Here is a 20549-nt window from a genome sequence, read left to right as displayed (position 1 = left end):
TACTTCTCAATAAAGGACTAAAAAGAGAAGGGAAAAGGCAGGTATGATGTTCACAGATGCATTTTATTTTTGAGAGACTGAATCCATCAAAGGGAGAACAAGGAGATCATGTATGCCGGGAGAATTCTAACCAATGGCAGGCGCCCCCGTCCCTCCCTGCTGGCTTTCAGCCGGCTCACTCTGCAAAGCAGTGCATCCCCCTTTAGCAGACGGGCTGGCTCAGGGGACACAACTTCTTTTCCTTGAAAGTTTTTTTTTGTTTTGTTTTGTTCAGTAAGATTGCTTCATATGATCAACATCTCATTTCTGCGAGGGTCCCGGAGGACCGCAGTAAAGACGGGTTTTATTCTCACAGATGCGCTGTTGCACAAATAGCGTAGTGCACGGCCTTTTCATGAACTTGAGATGAATGCCTGCCGCTCTCCAGGTTTGAGGATGGCATGGCTGCAGAACGAGAGGCACATTCTATTACACTAATTAGCTGGACGACCTTGGGCAGCGGGGCAAGGTGACATCTGCCGGCTTTTCTAAGTCTTAAGATTCCACCCCTGAGCCACTTAACCGCCCCAGGCCTCATTTCCTCCACCTCCAAACCGAAGGGGCCACCTCGTGACCTCTCGGGTCCTTCCTCAGCTCTGTGAATGACGCTGACCCTGCCTCTACTGGCCCCCACCGCCCACCCCCCGAGTCTGTTCCCATGAAAACTATTTCCTACTCTGACAACCTCCCAAGCCGCCCCTTTCCCACACCTGGTCTGTGTGCTCAGTCGCTAAGTCGTGCCTGACTCTTTGCGACCCCATGGACTGTAGCCCACCAGGCTCCTCTGTCCACGGGATTCTCCAGGTAAGAACACTGGAGTGGGTTGCCACGCCCTTCTCCAGGGGAATCTTCCTGATCCCCACAGCTGTTTAATCCAGCCCTAAAATTTCAATCACTGTCATGTGCTGGTTTGGAGATTCCCAAAGTCAATGCGTGGGGAAAACAAAACCAAAGAGGAAAGTGGGGAGGGAGCAGAAGGGCAGGGAAAGAGGACAGGAACAGCGGGGAAAGGAATTGGGGGACCCTTCTCCCTTATGCAGTCATTCCTAGAGACAACAAAGTTCACACAGACTCTCTTCCTACTGAAGACCTGAAGACATTTTCCTCCTTGGTCCCCCCTTCCCTTTCCCTGTGTGCTCAGTCGCTTCAGCCGTGTCTGACTCTTTGCAACTCTAGGGACCATACCCCACCCGGCTCCTCTGTCGGTGGGATGCCCCCAGGCAAGAATACTGGAGTGGGTGGCCATGCCCTCCTCCAGGGGATCTTCCCAGCCCAGGGACTGAACTCGCATCTCCTGCGTCTCCGGCATTGCCGGTGTGTTCTTTACCCACTGAGCCCACCCGGGAAGCCCTCTTTCCTTGAAGAAGTGAAGTTGCTCAGTCATGTCCGCCTCTTTGTGACCCCATGGACTGTAGCCCACCAGGCTCCTCTGTCCATGGAATTTTCCAGGCAAGAGTACTGGAGTGGGTTGTCGTTTCCTTCTCCAGGGGATCTTCCTGACCCAGGGATCAAACCCAGGTCTCCCGCATTGTAGGCAGATTCTTTCCCATCTGAGCCTCCAGGGAAGCCTCTTTTCTTAGGTGTTGTCAAAACCTGCCACACTCTCCCAGCTTCACCGGGAGCCTGTACCTCCCCTTCCCACTCCTCTGCTAAGCGCCTCGGTGGCTCACTTCCTCCTGATTATGACTCCTTTCTGCTTTCTTTCCCTCTAAGCAGCTGGAGAGAAGGACCTGCTGACCCTCTGGACCTCCCAACAGGGCACCTCAGAAGTCAACCCTCTGCTCTCCGGCTCCCAGAGGGCTGGAGGCCCCGGGGCTCAGAGGGCTCAAAGCCGAGCATCACCATTCACTGGCTGTGTGCTCTTGGGCAAGTCACTTAAACCCTGCAAAACTGGTGATAGTACCACATTTCGCTTCACGGGGTTGTCATTAGAATCAAGTGAGTTAATTTACATCAAGTATTTAGCACAGTACTTGGCACACAGGATGAGACGGGGAACAGCCGTTGCTACTTCCATTACGATGATAATGAGGATGCTTTTAACTCCAGTCTCCACTCCCTGTGCTCAAGACACTGTCTTTCTCCTCCTCAATCCTATAGTGGAACCCTTGCCCAGAGATGGGTGCTGGCTAGGTGTGCACAGCCATTGCTCCATACTTTCTGCTTCTAACCCCCTCGCTCCCCTGCTTCCCAGGTTACTGCTGCCTCTGGCTGAAACTGTCGGGGAATGAGACACACCCACTCTCCCCACTTGGCCAGCCGCCCGCCACCTACACCCCCCAAGTCCTCACGCCAGCCGCCCGCCGCTTCCCCGATGCTAACTCTCCCCCGATGCTGACTCGGTCTCCAGGTTCATCCTCAGCCTTCTCGGTGCACACCCTTCTCACGCTGTCCGTCTCCTGCTTTCCACTTCCTCTGCCACTTGGCCACTTGGCTCCCTTCCTTCACTTCAGCCACTTTTGTTTATCCCTGTCTCAAAAGCAACTTTTTCTGCCTTTTGAGGCCTTTCCCAATGATTCCCTACTTCTAAGAAGCTCCCAGCATTAGGTGAGACTGTTTTTACGCTCCTTAGCACACCCGACTCTCTACATCACATGACACAGTCTCAGAAAGAACCCCAACCAGTGGTTTCTGTCTCTCGGCCTGATGGAGTCGACCACAGAAAACAGCATGGTGCCTACTCAGAACTCCTGTCCTCGTCCTCTCAACTCAAACCCTAATTCTGCTTTAGTTGGTAATGAGCCTAACTAAAAATATTCCACTCTTCAGCCTCTTTTGCACTGAGGGGTGAGCATATACATTCCTGATCAATGAGAAAGGTGCAGCAGTCCGTGGAAAGCATATTCTACCCCCTCACCTCCAAAAAACAAATTCTTACTAATAAAGAACCCTTTTTCTTCTCCTCCATATCATCCACCATTCTTCTTGCCTGGAAAGCAGAGGTGAGGTCTAGAGGCACAGCAGCCATTATACCACTATGAGGCATAGCATGATGACAAAGGCCCACATGCAAAGGATGGTGGGCAGGAAGATGGAAAGAGTTCCATCCCTGCTGTCACCACGGAGCTGCCACATCAGCCCTGGACCACGAAGTTCTGGACCTCCTATTTTCTGACATAAACCTCTTTCCATTTAGAGTTCTACTAATATGGTTCTCTGCTGCTTGCCAGTGCAGGAGCCTCAGGAGACAGGATTTCAATCCCTGGGCTGGGAAGATCCCCTGGAGGAGGAAATGGCAATCCACTCCAGTATTCTTGCCACAATAACACCATGGACAGAAAAGCCTGGTGGGCTAGAGTCCATGAGGGACACAACAGAGTGACTGAGCACACACGTATGCTGCTGCCTGCAGATGAATTCAACCTCAGATGAATTCAACCTCACTAATACAACAAAACTAGTGGCAAATGAGAAGTCATTCCAGGTGAGGAAGAACACATATCCTATGGAAAAACCACCCTCATGAAATCATAATTAGGTAACCTTAATAAACAGTCTCATAAGAGAAAGCAATGATTTGAAATGGACACATGAGGAGAGCAATTCACAGGAAATGGATGAGTCACATCACCAAAATCTGCCAGAAAAAAAAGGGATGTCAAACTCAAGGGAAAAGCTGAGCAGGCCTCTCCGCAACTCCATCCAGCCTAGAGAGAGAAGCACTCACTATACAGAGTGGAGCTGGGGCAGCCCTTAAGAGGAGGCCTCTATGGGAGAAACAGGCGTCTTTTTACATCTGCAAATTCCCCAAGATGGTGCCACATCAGAAAAGCATTCAAGAGAGGTGTAATTGTGTGTCCCTTGCACCACCGGTCGCAGCTGTCAACACATCCAAGGCTCCTGGTAAAGCACATGCCTGCAACTCACAGCCCTGCATGCAGGTCCTTCTCTGCCTTGTCCACTGACTTCCTTCACTTCTCCAGGCAGACCATGGGCTTCCATCTCCCCCGGGCTCTGCCTACTCCAAGTACACTGGGGCACACCCAGGCCTCCTCCACTGGCCCCTGTGCCTGGGAGGCATGCGGCGTCTCGGGGTCTGTCAACTGTTCCATGGTTTATGCACCCAGATGATTTGTCTCAAGTGGCTGTCCAGAAAACACAGTTCAGACTGGCAGACACTCTTTCCGAGTTGTGCAGGGCCTTAGAGACCATTCAGCTCTAACGCTGAAGAGACAGAGCCCAAGGGTGTGAAGCTGGGGGCATCAGGAGAAGCTGGACTGCCCCGCTTTCTCCCAGACAGAGCTCGGTGGAAAGAAATCCCGGGGCCACAGGGCTTGAACATCTGGGATTTCCCAGGATTGTGACATCCTACAGCTGAAATGGGGAGCTTCGAGATCACCTAGTCCAAAGCCCTTAGGAGCCTCAGCCCAAACAGTCCACATGACCCGCCTGCGCCAGGGTGACAGGGGAGTGGGTGACAGACATGGCGATGGGACTAGACCACAGGCAGATGTTTCAGCTTCCAGCAGGCACGGGGAGGGGTGGGGGTCGCGGGGTGGAAGGAGTGACCCTTTCCAGCAGGCACGGGGAGGGGTGGGGGGCGTGGGGTGGAAGGAGTGACCCTTGGAAGGAGGGGGATAGTGGGGGGGATGTATGGGGGAGATGGACAGGGGAAATACCTCCCAGGCAGATGCCTGCCTTCATTTCATGAATGCTTGGAGTGCCTGCTCTGGGCTGAGAGCCCATAGACCACTCTGCCCTCGGCCTTGGCAGGAGTCACGGCCGAAACCTGTAACTAGAACCGGCTTCCGAGCTGGCTGCCTGGGGACGGATCCAGTTCTTGGAGGGCACAGCAGGCTTAGAAGGAACGAACGTTTCTGATGCCTAACTGAACTGAACCACAGCCCAATTGGGTCTGTTGACCGTGTGACTGGCGTGGCCTTGGCCTGTGTGGACCGCATCCTTTGTGCTCACCATCTCTGCGGGCAGGCAGCCAGGGAAGCCGGGGGTCACGCGTTCACCGCGTGCTGCTCTGCCCTCAGGGGACACCCGCTGAGACTCCCGCCAGTGCACACACACAACACCAGGGGTCAAGGGCACGAAACAGAAGGTGTCAAGGCGCAGAGAAGAAGAGCAAGACCCACGGTCAGACTCACCCAGTTCAAATCCTGCCGGGCTCTTACTGGCTGTGTGACCATGAGTAGGTTAGTCAGCCTTTCTGAAGTTTTGTTTCCTTGTCTTTTAGTGGGGATAATAAGAGAACCTACCTAATGGGGTGGGGAGGGTACTTTGAGGATAAATTAAGACAACTGTGCTTAGCACAGCAGCCAGCGCCAAAGCCACAATAAGCACCGTGTGTCTGTGTGTTTTCCCATCCATACAACAAGAGGGCTGGGCATGACGTGTGGGTTGTCTACACGCGGTTCTGCAGTGTGGCCCCAGAAGGTGGAATCTGGGTCAGAGGATGGAGCTGCAAATTTCCTAAAGAGGAACTGTTTAAAAAAACATGGCGGGGGTGGGGGGGATATTGTGTGTTTGTATATATGTGTATTTATGTGTAATATATGTGTACTCACACACACACACACACACACATACACACACAGTCCTCCCTCCATATCCATGGGTTTTGCATCTGCGGATTCAACCAACCACGGATTGAAAATATCTGAAGGAAAAAAAAAATCTCAAAAAGCAAAACTTTAACTTGCCACACCCTGCCAACTCTTTACATAGCATTTGCATTGCATTTACAACTATTTACATAGCATTTACATCGTATTAAGAATCATAAGTAATGCAGAGATGATTTAAAGTACATGGGAGGATGTGTCTAAGTTATATGCAAATACCATGCCATGTGATAGAAGGGATTTAAACACTGATGATTTTTATACCTATGGGTGTCCTGGAAGCAGTCCCCCTTGGATCCCGAGAGACAACTACATATATATACTTCTGAAAGTGTATCTATTGTGCAAAACTATATAATATATCTATTGTTGGTAACAGATACCAATGAACTGTTATGAGTATCCACTTCTAGAGAGATGACTAGGATCGGAGGAAATGATAGTTTCAGGCAAATTTAGCTTCATGTCTTGTTTGAATTTTTATATCATTAAAGTGTCCTTGGTTTGCTTATATAACTACAAAAGACTTAAAAAAAATATAAATGTCTCCATTGAATCCCCCAGCAGTGGAAGGAGTTCAGGCAAACCGAGGGCAGCACTGTAAAGGCACCAGAATCTGAAAGGATCTGGACAGAAGCTTCTAATTTCACTTCCCTGGTGGCTCAGACAGTAAAGCGTCTGTCTACAATGCAGAAGACCTGGGTTCGATCCCTGGGTTGGGAAGATCCCCTGGAGAAGGAAATGGTAACCCACTCCAGTACTCTTGCCTGGAAAAGTCCATGGACAGAGGAGCCTGGTGGACTACAGTCCATGGGGTCTCAAAGAGTCGGACACGGCTGAGCGACTTCACTTTCACTTTCTAGTTTCAAGATCTCTGCACTAAGTGATAATCCAGAGAGGCACAGGAGCATTCCATAGGACGCTGTGCTTTCTCGGCTACTATAAATTAAGGGACCCCTCTGTGGGCCTGTCAATCCCTTCCCGAACCTCAGAGACTCCCTCTTTTATGATCCTACCCCTGGTTCCCAGCTCCAGTCACACAAGAATTTGCACCTCTGCAAAACTAGAAACTGCCAAGTACCAAAAGTCAAAGCCTTCACAGGACATGCCAAGAACCTATTCTAGAATTGCTCCTGGCTTTCAGTCATAAAGATAAAACTCAAGGGTAGTTTAACTAGTCAAGAAAAGCTGCAGGCATGAGGGAAGCTGGGCGCAGGCTCTGGGCAGGGTAGGGATGGATCTCAGCCTGTTACTTTGCAGTCTTAGGCAGCCCTTCCAACAGGCCTCCCCGCAGGCACCTGGGAAGCAGGGCTGCTGACGTGGGCCCTAGAAACGCGGCTCCTGGGCACCGTGCAGCCTCCGGCCTCAGCCGTCCCCTCCCGGGTGCACACGCACAGGCGGCAGGCCCATCTCCAGTCACTGCACGCACCCTCCCCACCTCCCTGAGCACCAGGCACTCACCTCTGCTCCAGGGAGGGCCTGCGCAGGGCTGTCCAGACAGCCTTAGTAGCAGCCCAGTAGTCTGAAGACTGCTCCACCTTTCAGAGCGGGAAGGGAAGTATCCAAATGCTACTCCACGTGGGGCTTACGGGAACAGACTGCTATCACCTTCAACTGGGAGGCACTTGACAGAATTGCAAGATTCCAATTATTTCATATTTAGTCATTTGCATAAGTAAACTGCTTCTGTGACACTAGACGAGCCATCCAGGCCCCTAAACTGCAATGAACAGAACACAGAACATCACTTTCATCAATCCAGATGGGAACGCATGAAAATGCGCCTCTCTCAATCTTCAATGAAAAAAACGATATATGCTTCCTATTCGTTCTCCAGCCTATGGAATTTATATGTACTCCTTACAGTACATATAAGCCTTTGATATTTTCTACAGAGTCATGTTATGGCAACTACATGAATAAAAAATACAAGTCTCCTTTTACAGCCTGGGAGAATATCATGTCTATTGTCTGCTCATGACTACTTCTATCGAGACAGGAAATTTTGGAGTACTATGCAGCCCTTAAAAATGATGCAGGTCTACTCTGTATTGAGATTCAGAAAGATCACCAAGAAATACTCTTATATGATAAAAGAAAAATGCAGAATAGATGGGCTACCGTTTATGGGGGGGGTGTAGTTATAGAGCACATTAACTTATTTTTTTGTAAAATGCACAGAGTATCTTTGGCAGGAAACTCAATAAAACTAGTGAACAGTGGTTGACACAGGAAGGGGATCTGAGTATCTGGCGGGGGCGGGGGGGGGCACAAAAAATAGAGAAAGAAACTTTCCTTTTATATCCCAGCCTTTTTTTTTTAAGCTTTAATGAGGCATAACAGACAGAGATTATATATATTTAAGGTGTACAACGTTTACCACAATCAACTTAATACATACATCATCTCACACAGTTACCATTTGTGTGCATGCAGAGTGGGAATATTTAAGATCTACTGTCTTAGCAAATTTCATGATCCCAGTCTCTTTAATCTTTTGAATTCTATACCATGATTTTTTAAATACAGGGAATCTAGAAAAATGGTACAGATGAACGTATTTGCAGGGCAGGAATAGAGACACAGATGTACAGAATGGACTTGTGGACACAGGACGGGGAACAGGGAGGGTGGGACGAACTGGGAGAGTAGCTCTGACATATAAATACATTATCATGTGTAAAACAGCTAGCAGGAAGCTACTGCATAGCACAGGGAGCTGAGCTCGGTGCTCTGTGATGACCTAGAGGGGTGGGATGGGGGATGTGGAAGGGAAGCTCAAGAGAGAGGGGATACCTATATATATAGCTGATTCACTTTGTTGTACAGCAGAAACTAACATAACATCGCAAAGCAATTATACTCTAATAATAAAAATAATAAGAGTTGAAAAATAAAATTTATTTAAAATAAATAAAGTTAAACACTCAGAGTTCTGATGCCTCAAAAGACAGGTGCAGTGATAGTGTCTACAGCGTAAGGATCTGCACTGTCTCTGCATCCTACTCTTTCTCTCTGTCACAGTTGTCTTCACAAAGTGAGCCACCTTTCCCAACTTTGCTACATTTGAGTTTTAAGGTCAAACAGACCTTACTCCACAAAGAGGCAGAATATCATCACTATGAAAAGGGGTTCTGTCGACCAGAGTTAGACCTGGCGGCACGCACTGGCCGAGGCGCAGCAGTCTGTCCCTGTGTCTGCAGCATGAACCAACGCTCACCTTCACCTCTGCCCATGGAGAGTGACCTGCAGTGAGTACCTCACAGCTGTGCGCACTTCGGGGCTCAGTCGGAGAGGACAGTTCAGCAGAGTCCTGCCTTCATGCCCGCTACCTACCAGCCACCAACACAGTACAAGTGTTTGAAGACAAGAGAGGGTAAGGACAGAATGAGCTCAACAAATCACACACTCTTCCCCACTTCCTGAGGACATATTTTTTCACTCGTTATGTTAATGGATGCAGCTTTGGTATCTATTTCATCTTCAGGTTCGACTGAACATAAATGATTTACAGCGATAAACAACGCAATGAAATTCTCAATGGTCTACACAAATAAATCAACAAGCCGAAAAAATCCCTGTGAATTCTCTAAGTTCATTCAAGTAAAAAAGTTATCTAGATTGTCCTTTATCATCTTTCCATCCAGGTTCTGAACATAGCTTGAGAGCAAGGCAAGAAATTCCTTTTTTGGGAGCCCACACAGATCGAACAAATGGAAGGTGTACGTTAAAAAGGTATGTTGTTGCTTGGTCCTGAAGCCACCTTTTTTTAATCTGTCGCGTCTCAGAAGCCACGTGGAGGAAAAGCACATGTGCAGGCAGGAGCAGTAAAGACAAAGACAAGACAGAGGTTCAAGCAGGGGGCTCACATGGGCATCTCCGAAATCCTCAGTAACAGGGCCATGGCGCCCAAGCCCTGGGCACAGCTTTTGGAAACGGATGCACAATAACCTATCAAGACTTCCCTTCTCAACCATCTCTTGTGTAATGGCCTCATCTGATTTCATCCAACACTGGACACTCATCTCTGATACTTGATCAACCTCGCTGAGAGCTAAATAAATGTTCACTCGTGGTGCTCAGGACGCCTGAAGACATTGCCAGGTCATGCCAATTCTGGGATCCCAGGGCAGCACACGGCTCAGGGCAGCATGTGGAAAAGAAATTCTCCATACTGCTAAACAAAATCGTATCTATTGATGAAAATTCTGAAGGTCAAGGGCTCAAGGATATCTGGTCCCTTTTTAATTACTAGAGCTCTGTAAGAAATGTCCAAAAGACTCAGTGATCACGTATATACTGAGAACCTGTATATGTCAAGTGGTAAGTAATGCAAATGCAAACGCAGCTGCCACTCTCAAACAGTTCAGAAAAAGAAAAAAAAAGAAAATGAGGAAAGAGCCACATTCGGTAAAACATCAGCAATGGGAAGGATGTTTTGTTGTGCTATTCTTGCAACTTTTCTATAGATTTGAAAATTTTCAAACTAAAAAGACTGGATGGAGTAGGGGAAAAAGCAGGATGAAAGTATAATGAATTGTATTTCAGGCAACCAAAGAGTTGGAGAGGAAGTATTTTATGGAAGAATTTCTAATTTTCTATGAGTGAAAATTAGAAAATTACCATGACACCTGTTAATGAAATCACAGCTCAAGTCATCAGTGGATACTCTGACCAGTAGGTGGGCGTCTGGTGGGCCACGTAACATGGAGGCCACACCCCTGACTCCAAGGACCCATCACAGCTTCACTGGCAGTGGGAGCTGGGACACCTGTGCCTACGGATGAGATGCAGCGGAATGTGCACAACACGACCTGGGAAGCGCTTCTGCCAGATGGTGAGTCTGTGTCTAACCATCAGCTGACCTAGATCTAACTTCCAGCCTCACTGGGACATGGGGGCCAGAGGAGCAAGTCAGACAGCACGACTAGGAATCAACAGGCCAGATCCAGAATGTGAGCCACCCTGTAGGACAAGTTTCTCAAAGGAAAAAAAAAAAATCAATGGCGTGGGAGAAAAGAAGAGGTGGGTGTGGGGTGGGGATGGCTCAGAATGAAAGAGACTAAAGACATCTAATGACTATGTACAGGTGAGGACCTTGATTTGCCCTTTTTGTTATACAATCAACCATAAAAAGACATCAAGACAATGGAAGTGCTCATGAATATACTCTAGCTATCAGATGACATTAAGGAACCATTATTAATTTTGATAGGCATGATAATGGAAGGATGGTTAATAAACAAAAACAGTCCCTATCAGTTAACAAAAATTATCTTCAACAGGAATGGAAGGAGGGAGGAGGGCAATGACATTTTAATATGTTGTCGAGCGCCTCTGCTCATCCTTGGCCTCATAAAGGATAAAGGATTTTTCATACCCACAGTAACTATATACCATTATATATATCTAGCCCAGCACCTCCCCATCTCTTTCAAGACTTGGGGGCACTTAATAAAAGCTGAATAGAAAACTGAGGTTGGACAGATGAGACTGCTTGTGGCCGCTGGTGACAGCTCAGGGTCCTTGGCAGCTCTAAGCCGGGCCCCAAAGGCCCACCTATATCCTGCACACAGCACACCAGTGGGCAGGCTCCAGCTAACCCACCTTCGGCGACATCTTTCTAAGAAACTGACTTCTATGGGGATGGCCAGCTTGGAACAGAGCTGCTTTAAACAGGACAGAACACAGGTCTGCAACTGTGCTCACAGATCTAGGAGCCTGGCGGCTCTGAATTTTTTGCCTTTCACACTTTGGTAGCCTAATAAGAATTAACTACTCGCTGCTAACAAGAAGGTAAAGAGACTCTGGTATGGCAATGACACCGAGGGAGAGGACAGAAGCCCTTTAGTATTCTTGGAACATCTCTGCCATTAAAAAAAAAAAAAAAAAAAAAGCAAGAGGGAAAGAGAGAAGGAGGAGGGAAGGGGGCAACCTCAGGACCAGCACACGGGCTGTTCTACCGCCATCTTGATGTCCTTGACGCGTGCAGATGCTGTGGAAGTGGCTGGCACCAGAACGGCCCATGAGAAGGAACGAGCGGCCAATGGAGATTTATGTGAGGAGAGTGAGATGGACAAGGTAAAATTGTCAGGAGGAGTTGTTAGAAAGTAAAATATATTGTGACAATTCCACTCCTGCCGTTCATCAATAAACTGACAGATCATTTAGTGTCAATTAGGAGTGATAGATGGACAAGTCCCCATGATCCTGGGCCAAAATTAATGGCTGGGAGGGAGAGGGTGATTGAAAATGACGGCTGACATTGAGAGCAAAGTCCTGAAAGTCCCCGAGGGGCCATTACTTGCCTCATTCCCTTGCAGATCAATGCAGGGACAAACCCAAAAACAGACACTTTGAGACAAAACTTAATCAGACTACCTTTCCTTCCTCTCTTTCCCAAGTCTAGCTGACTCTTGTTCAGCTCTATTCCCCACTGGGTACAAGTACCCCACCTCAGACAACTTCAGAGCCGAGGCCAGCCTGGCTCCAAGATGGATTCTTTGGCATAGCTATGTCTGGGGTGTCGGGAGAGGGAACAGGCAGTGATTCCAGGTCTCGGGCCATTCCTGAATACAGCCCTTCCCTAAGTGGCTCAGGGGTGAGTATTTGGGTTCCAGCAGCCAACAGCTCTGGCCAGGGAGGTGGGCAACATATGCCTGCTTTCTAGCTTGGACAGGTTTATGCAAACAAAACAAAGTTATCCCAGAAATTCACACCCCTGTGGCTGTGGGCTGTGAGCCTCTCAGTAAACAGCCTCTTCCCTATTTCCCACTGGGGACAACACAGGCCTCTCTAAGCCTCATCTTCCTTCTCCCTGCCTTGTACTGGGATACCTTAAAAACTAGAATCTACCCAATATGGTTGGTGTAATGCACAGGTAAGGTGCAGCTATGGACTGAAAGTTTATGGCCCCCCAAATTCAAACGTTGATACCCTAATCCCCAATTCAATGGTGTTTGAAGGTGGGGCCTTTGGGAACTAATTGGGGTTAGATGAGATCATGAGGGTGGAGCCCCCATGATGGGATTAGTGCCCTCATAAAATAAGGAAGAGACATGAGATCTCTGTGCACGCACGCACCAAGGAAGGCCATGTGAACCCAGCCATGCTAGCATCCAGATCTCAAAATTCTAACCTCCAGCACTGTGAGAAACCAATGTTTGCTGTTTAAACCACCCTGATTATGAGACTGTTGTAGAAGCCTGAACTGACTGAGACAAGTGACTAGCACATCCCCAAAGAATTTAAGGGCACACTATTTTTAGTGTGACTTCTCTGTTCTAACCAGACTGACAATATGGTAACTGCTCCCACCCCCAAGACTTACACCTACACTAATCCTTTCCCATGATCCTCTTTGCCCACCAGAATTCCCCCAGCTTGACCCCCAGCTCCTCTTCAAGGGATTCCTTGACCACCATGATTACTCTCCTCTGACGTCACATCATAGAGGTTGGGCCACTCCATTAGTTTCTCACTTATGATGTGCTCTAGGTGATCCTGATTTTTGCACATGAAAATGCCTCATCTCCTCAACTGGACCCAAGTTCTTGCGGGGCAGAAAGCCTACTAACTCTCTGGACTCCCTGAGGCGCCTGCAAATAGCAGGAGTTCATGTTTCCAGCTTCATGGGGCAGGCCCTCAATGCAGCCCAGCAACTGCCTCTCTTATGGCTAGCTGATCCCCTTTCCTCTTTCTGCTTCCAATCTGTTCTACTAGGCTCCAGATGCCAGCTCTCCTTTGCTTGACCAAGTTTAACACTCAAGTTTGCCCTCCCACTTTGAAAATAAGAAGGGGAAAAAAAGAGGTCAGTTAAAAATGAAGTAGCCCCCAGTTCCCTACTTCCCTCAGCCTTTCTTGATAACTTACAGGCCTTTCCAAACCCCCTCTTGTCCTGAAGGAAAAAAATGTCCCTGCCTCTTCCTGTCCAAGGTTAGTTAGCCTTTCTTGGAAGGTTTTATCCCATCCCTCAGGATCCTACTTCTTTACACCACCTCCCTTTCAACTGTAATCACTCTTTGCCAGGTATTACACACATGAGGCTCAACACAGATTCCTCCTTCCAAATACTGTCCCACCTGTGTCCGCACCTTCTCAGAGTAGCCTGTACCACTGTTCCCAACCCCCTCACTTCCACCTTCCTCTTCCACATGCTGTAACTGACTCTGGCCCCAACACAAATCACTATAATCACTTTCTCAAAGGCCCCTAGTAATCTCCAAACAGCCAAATCCAAGGCTCTGTCCTTGTCTTCTATTTGTACAGATGGCTCAAATTGCAACTGCTTTTCAACCTCTCCCCTAGACTCCTACACTGAGGAAATGATCTATATTCGCTGCCACCGGCTCCCAAGTCAAGTCTCTCTTTCTGCCTTCCTCATCTGATGACACCACTACCCAACCAGGCAGCGAGATCAGGCACCTTGCAATGACCTTAAACTCTGCCCTCTGCCCTGTACCCAACCAATGGCACGTCTGTTAACTCTTTCTCCAAAATGTCTCCAAATCTCCTTTCTGTCCACGCTCATACCACTGCCTTGGTTCAGGCTCTTCATACAGAGCATCACCTCCCCAGTAGAGCTGCCAGCCTCGAGTTCAGGTCCCACACTGACACAGTAAGTGACCCCTCAGAACTACTGATCTCATCATTCATGTGTTCAATAAATAGTCACTGAGAGCTTATTGTGGACTGGCACTGTTTGAGGGACCTGGGGGCATGTGAACAAGTGTATGTCTCCTCCCACAGAGCTAATAAGACAGTAGAGAGAAAAAGACAATATGTGTATATGTGTATGCACATGTGCGGGCTTCCCTGGTGGCTCAGATGGTAATGAATCTGCTGCAAGGCAGGAGATCTGGATTCTATCCCTGGGTTGGGAAGATACCCTGGAGAGGGGAATGGCTATGCACTCCATTTTTGCCTGGAGAATTTCATGGACAGAAGAACCTGGCAGGCTACAGTCCATGAGGTTGCAAAGAGTCTGAGCAACACGCGACTGAGTAACTAACACACACACACACCATACACATGTATATGGACGTATGTCAGGCGGTGACTCTCCCAGCAGGAGGTGGGGAACAGTGATGAAGGGTGCTACAGACAGTGAGGTCACGTGGAGCCTGGGAAGCCATGGGAAAGACTGTGTGGTATACTTTTGCGGGGAGATGCCTCTGGGGGGTTCTGAGCTGTTAAAAGTGAAATGACCTCACCTATGCTGTAAAGAGGTCATTCTGGCTCCTGCAGTTGAGACTGAAGGAGGCAGAGGGAGGCAGGGAGGAGGGCCTGGCTCGAGTCAGCGCCAGGAATGATGCTGGCAGTGCAGACGACAGGTGTGCTTGAAGTTTAGAATGAACATGGTTTGCTGATGGACTGAACCTGAGTGGAGACGGAAGGGTCCAGCGTGATCCCAAAGTTCAGAGTCTGAGTGAAAGGGAAGGTGGAGTCCATTTACGGAGACCTGAGGAGGCTTGGGGAGGTGCAGACTAGGGGACAGGGTGGAAGGGGCGGAAGGGGCAGAAATTAAGAAGACAAATTTGGATACGTTAGGATTGAGTTGCACATTCAAGTAGAAAGGAGGTGTGGATGGCTAGATGCTAGTGGAAGGATTGGGATAGAGATACAAACTCTGTGCAAGGGTCAACAGTGTGCAGGTGATGGGAGAACACCCAGGACTGAACGGAGATTATGCCAAGAGTGAGCGCTGACAGAGAAGAGGAGGCTGGTGGATAAGCCCTGGGCACACTGCCATTGAGTGGTCAGGACTGGGTCATGGACCAAGGAAGCTGAACAAGGAAATCCTTTGAAAAGTAACACGGGAAATGGAAAAGTGCCTCCCTCCCAGGAGAAGCTGATCTGATCTGGAAAAATCTTTAATATATTCATGGAGGACTTAATATGAGATTCCCTTTTTTTTTCCCCCTTCTAAGAAGCAGATATACGATTTGTCTCATTTCCATATTTCAAAACAAATTCCAGATAATACAAACACAAGAATCCCCTAATAACTTAGTAGCTTTTCACTAGAACTTCTCACTCCACTTCTTGTACTTGGTTAACATGAAAAACGGAGAAGGCAATGGCACCTCACTCCAGAACTCTTGCCTGGTGAATCCCATGGACAGAGGAGCCTGGTGGGCTGCAGTCCATGGGGTCGCTAGGAGTCAGACACGACTGAGTGACTTCATTTTCACTTTACACTTTCATGCGTTGGAGAAGGAAATGGCAACCCACTCCAGTGTTTTTGCCTGGGGAATCCCAGGGACGGGGGAGTCTGGTGGGCTGCTGTCTATGGGGTCGCACAGAGTCGGACACGACTAAAGCGACTCAGCAGTAGCAGCAACATGAAAAAATGAGTGTTATGTTCGGCAAGGAGCAGTGTGGTACTTAATGATACATGAACAGAAAGACCACTGGAACAGAATCATGAGTCCAGAAACAGACCCAGGCACATGAACAGAAGTTGGCTATGGAGAAGGTGGGGAAGGATGAATGTTCAAATAAATGATGGGACAAATGTCACTTAGGAAAAAGAAATAAAACTGGATCCACACCTCATATCATACACCAGAATTAATTTCACATGGATGAGAGATCTAATTTTTAAAATGTAGATTTACATACCAATGTTCTCTTATGTCAGTCTCCCAATGCAATTGAAAACAACAACAACAACAACAAATGGGACTTAATCAAACTTACAAGCTTTTGCACAGCAAAGGAAACTATAACCAAAATGAAAAGACAGCCCACAAATGGAAGAAGGTATTTGCAAACAATGTGACCGACATGGGCTTAATTTCCAAAATACACAAACAGCTCATATAACTCAACAACAAAAAAACAAACAACCCAATCAAAAAAGTGGGCGGAAGACCTAAATAGACATTTCTCCAAAGAAGACAAACAGATGGCCAGTAGGCACATGAAAAGATGCTCAACATCACTAATTATTAGAGAAAAGCAAATCAAAACTACAAGGAGGTACCGCCTTATGCCAGATGGTGAGAATGGCCATCATTAAAAAGTCTACACACAGTAAGTGCTGGAAAGGCTGTGGGGATAGGGAGCTCTTTGACACTGTTGATGGGAATGCAGAATACAGTATGGAGGCGCCTCAGAAAACCAAAAACAGAATGGCCACGTGATCCGGCAATCCTACCCCTGGGCAGATTCACAGACAAAACTGTACTTCAGAAAGATGCATCGCAGCGCTATTCACAATAGCCAAGACAGGGAAACAACCTCTGTCCATCAACAGAGGAGTGGATAAAGAAGATGTGGCACTTACATACGATGGAAAATTACTCAGCCACAAAAAGAATGAAATAACGCCATTTGTAGCAACACGGCTGTAACTGGAGATGATCGTACGAAGTGAAGTTAGAAAAAGAAAGACAAGTATCATGTGGTATCACTTACATGCAGAATCTAAAATATGACTCAAATGAACCCATCTATGAAGTGGAAAGAGAATCAGGGACATAAAAACTAAAATGGTAGTTGTCAAGGGGCAGGGGGTGGGAGAGGGGCGCAGTGGGAGTTTGGGATTATCAGACGGGTACACACAATGGATACACAACAAGGTCCTACTGCACAGCACAGGGAACTATATTCAATATCCTGGGATAAATTATAATGAAAAAGAGCATGAGAAAGAAGTGTGTATCTATGTAAAACTGAGGCGCTTTGCTGTACAGCAGTAATTAACACAACACTGTAAATCAACTATACTTCAATTAAAAACAAATAAATAAAATGTAGGTTTATAACATGGTCATGTTCCAGGAAAGCATGATCTATAAAAACAGGTGGCTGTGCACTTATGGTCAACTGACCTTTGGCGAGGGATGCACGAATATACAATGGAGAAAAGCCGATTTCTTCAACAAGGGGTGATGGGAAAACTCGATAGCTACATGTGAAAGAATGAAATTACAACATTCTCTAATACCATATACAAAAATAAAGTCAAAATGGATTAAAGGCAGGAATGTAAGACCGGATACTATAAAACTCACTGAGGAAAACATAGGCAGAACACTCTGACACAAAATTGCAGCAATGCTTTTTTTTTGGATCTCCTAAAGCAAAGGAAATAAAAGCAAAAATAAACAAAATGGGACCTAATTAAACTTAAAAGTTCTTGCACAGAAAAGGAGACCATAAACAAAATGAAAAGACAACAAACTGAATGGGAGGAAATATTTGTAAATGACAGGACCAATAAGCAGTTAATATACAACACATATAAACAGCTCATAAGATTCAACATTAAAAAAAAAAAAAACACCAAACAACTCAATTAAAAAATGGGTGGAAGAACTGAACAGACACTTTTTTCAAAGAGAAAATGCAGATGGCCAACAGGCACATCAAAAGATGCTAGACATCACTAACCATCAGGGAAATGCAAATCAAAACCACAATGAGATACCTGTCATACCTGTCAGAATGGCTATCATCAAAAAAAAAGGCACACAAACAATAAATGTTCGTAAGGATGTGGAGAAAAGGAAACCCTACACACTGCTGGTGGGAATATAAATCGGTGCAGGCGCTGTGGGAAACTGAAGGTTTCTAAAAAAAAACTAAAAATGGAACTACCATATGACCCAGCGACTACACTCCTGGGTATACACTCAAAAAGCAAAAACACCAATTTGAAAAGATACATGCACCCCAAAGCATGTTCAAAGCAGCATTATTTACAATTGCCAAAATATGGAAGCAACCTAAATGTCCATCAACAAAGTGACTGGATTAAGAAAAAATGGTGTACACACACACACACACACACACACACACACACAGAATGGAATACTACTCAGTCACAAAAAGAGCAAAATTTTGTCATTTGTAGTGACAGAGATGGACTTGTAGGGCATTATACTAAGTGAAAGAAGTCAGGCAGAGAAAGACAAATACTGTGTGATTTCACTTATCTGTGGATTCTAAAAAAATACAACAAATTAGTGAATATATCAAAAAAGCAGCAGACTCACAGGGAACAAACCAGTGGTTCCCAGTGGGGAATGGTGGTGAGGAAGGGCAACACAGCGAAGGGGAGTGGGAGGTCAAACTGCTGGGTGTAAGGTTCAAGGATGTATCACACAACACAGGGGCAGATAGCCAATATTCTATAATGATTACAATGGAACCTTTAAAAACTGCATAAAAAGCAGAGGACTGGCCTGTGGGCCACAGTTTGCTAAGTCTTAGTATATATAAACAAATAAGGATACATTAAAAATTTTATACACTTATTTATTTTGCAAAAAGAAGTATAGGAAGGGTAAACCAGAAACTAATAAAAAAGTTACCCATAGGAGATGAATAGAAATGAGGTGAAAAGAATAAAGATGGGAGTAGGATATCTCTAAGTATATTTTTCTATATCATTTGGAGACAATAAAAAGTATACAGTATCATTTGTTCTTGCCAAAAACCCTTAATTTGAATCTAATCATGAGGAATCAATCAGCAAAATCCAGAATGTGAGACATTCTACAACTGACCTGGATTCCTCAAAAAAGTCAATACATTGGGTGAAGTTATGGTAGTGGGGAAGGGGAGCTGGAAATATTTTAAAGTGTAAAAGATTCTAAAAAGAGATAGAACTACCAACACAATATATGAACTCTGATTGGCTCCTGGAACTATAAAGGACATTGTGGAGACAACTGGGGAAATTCAGACTATATTTTAAATATTATTAAATCATTATGAAATTTCTTAGATGTGACAATTATACGGTGATTATTTGGAGAATGTCAGTCTTTAGAGATTCATGCTAGAGTATTCAGAGATCAAATATCATGATGATTGCATCTTGTTTTCAAATGCTTCAGGAGAGAAGAAAGCATATGTGTGGTGTGTGTCTATATTTAGAGGTGGGGAGAGGAACAGAGGAGGAAGAGGGGAACACTGGAAAAAATATTTTTGATAATGCTATTTTCAAGGCAACAATTGCTGAAAGAAATTCAGAACAAAAGTAATACCTATTCTTTGAGAAAAGGAAATTCCTCTCCTGAGTTTATCTTTAGTTAAACTATATTGTTGGCCAAGTGCAGCAAATATATATACATATATATGTGTATTGGTTGACCATTCATCTAAGACTTAGTACAAGGGAACTGAAGGCCAAAATGATTTGTAATCCAGCAGTAACTAACAGGCAATTCCAATCTGTTTAGAAAAGTAACTTAAAGAAGAACACCAAATGTCAAAATATGGACGAACTTTTAAAACATTACGCCAAGTGGAAGAAGCCACTCATAAAAGACCACATAATACAGTAAGTCCCCAACATAAAACCTTCAAGTTGCAGACTTTCAAAGATGCAGACGTGTGTGCCAGTCCCTGTGTGCCAGCTGCTGAACTGCACTACTGTGCTTTTCAAGGTACTACATTATAAGATTAAACATGTTTTATTTTTTGTTTGTTTTTTTATGTATGTATTGTTTGTGTAAGAAGTGTTATAAACCTGTTACAGTACAGTACTATGCAGCTGGGTGTGTTAGGCGCGTACCTAGGCTAACTCTGTTGGACTTCTGAACAAGCTCTCAGAATGGAACTCGCCTGCATGCAGTGGACTTATGGCACATGATTCCATTTACACGAAATGCCCAAAAATGGCATCAGAGTCAGAAAACAGGTTGGTAGTTGTCTAGGGCAGGGGAGCTTGCGGGGAAAAGGGCAGTGATTGCTAATGGGTATGGGGTAAGAAGAGGTGGTGATAAATATGGTCTAAAAGTGATTGTGGTGATGACAGTACAACTCTGAATACACTAAGAACGACTCAACTGTACATTTCCAATGGGTGAACTGTCAGGTATAGGAATTACATCTCAACAGAGCTGTTATAAGAAAACAGAAGAACGACACAGAAGCACAGCATTCCCCGTTCCACCCCAACCCTGAGATGCTGGCACTCAC

General features: G+C 46.1%; 1 protein-coding gene and 1 long non-coding RNA gene across 2 annotated transcripts in view; both read right to left on the bottom strand.

Moving 5' to 3' along the window:
* The window catches only part of IFT43 (intraflagellar transport 43), a 103872-nt gene that overhangs the window by 38451 nt on the left and 44872 nt on the right, over positions 1 to 20549 (bottom strand). The gene's annotated exons all lie outside the window — the stretch shown is intronic.
* Positions 45 to 20543, bottom strand: LOC139185123 (uncharacterized). The gene is made up of 2 exons (XR_011568667.1): positions 7074 to 20543; positions 45 to 444 (listed from the first exon to the last, which is right to left on the bottom strand). It is a non-coding gene; the product is annotated as an uncharacterized lncRNA (long non-coding RNA).

This window comes from Bos indicus, chromosome 10, assembly GCF_029378745.1.
Source record: "Bos indicus isolate NIAB-ARS_2022 breed Sahiwal x Tharparkar chromosome 10, NIAB-ARS_B.indTharparkar_mat_pri_1.0, whole genome shotgun sequence".
Lineage (NCBI taxonomy): Eukaryota > Metazoa > Chordata > Mammalia > Artiodactyla > Bovidae > Bos > Bos indicus.
This window is presented reverse-complemented; position numbering and strand designations above follow the sequence as displayed.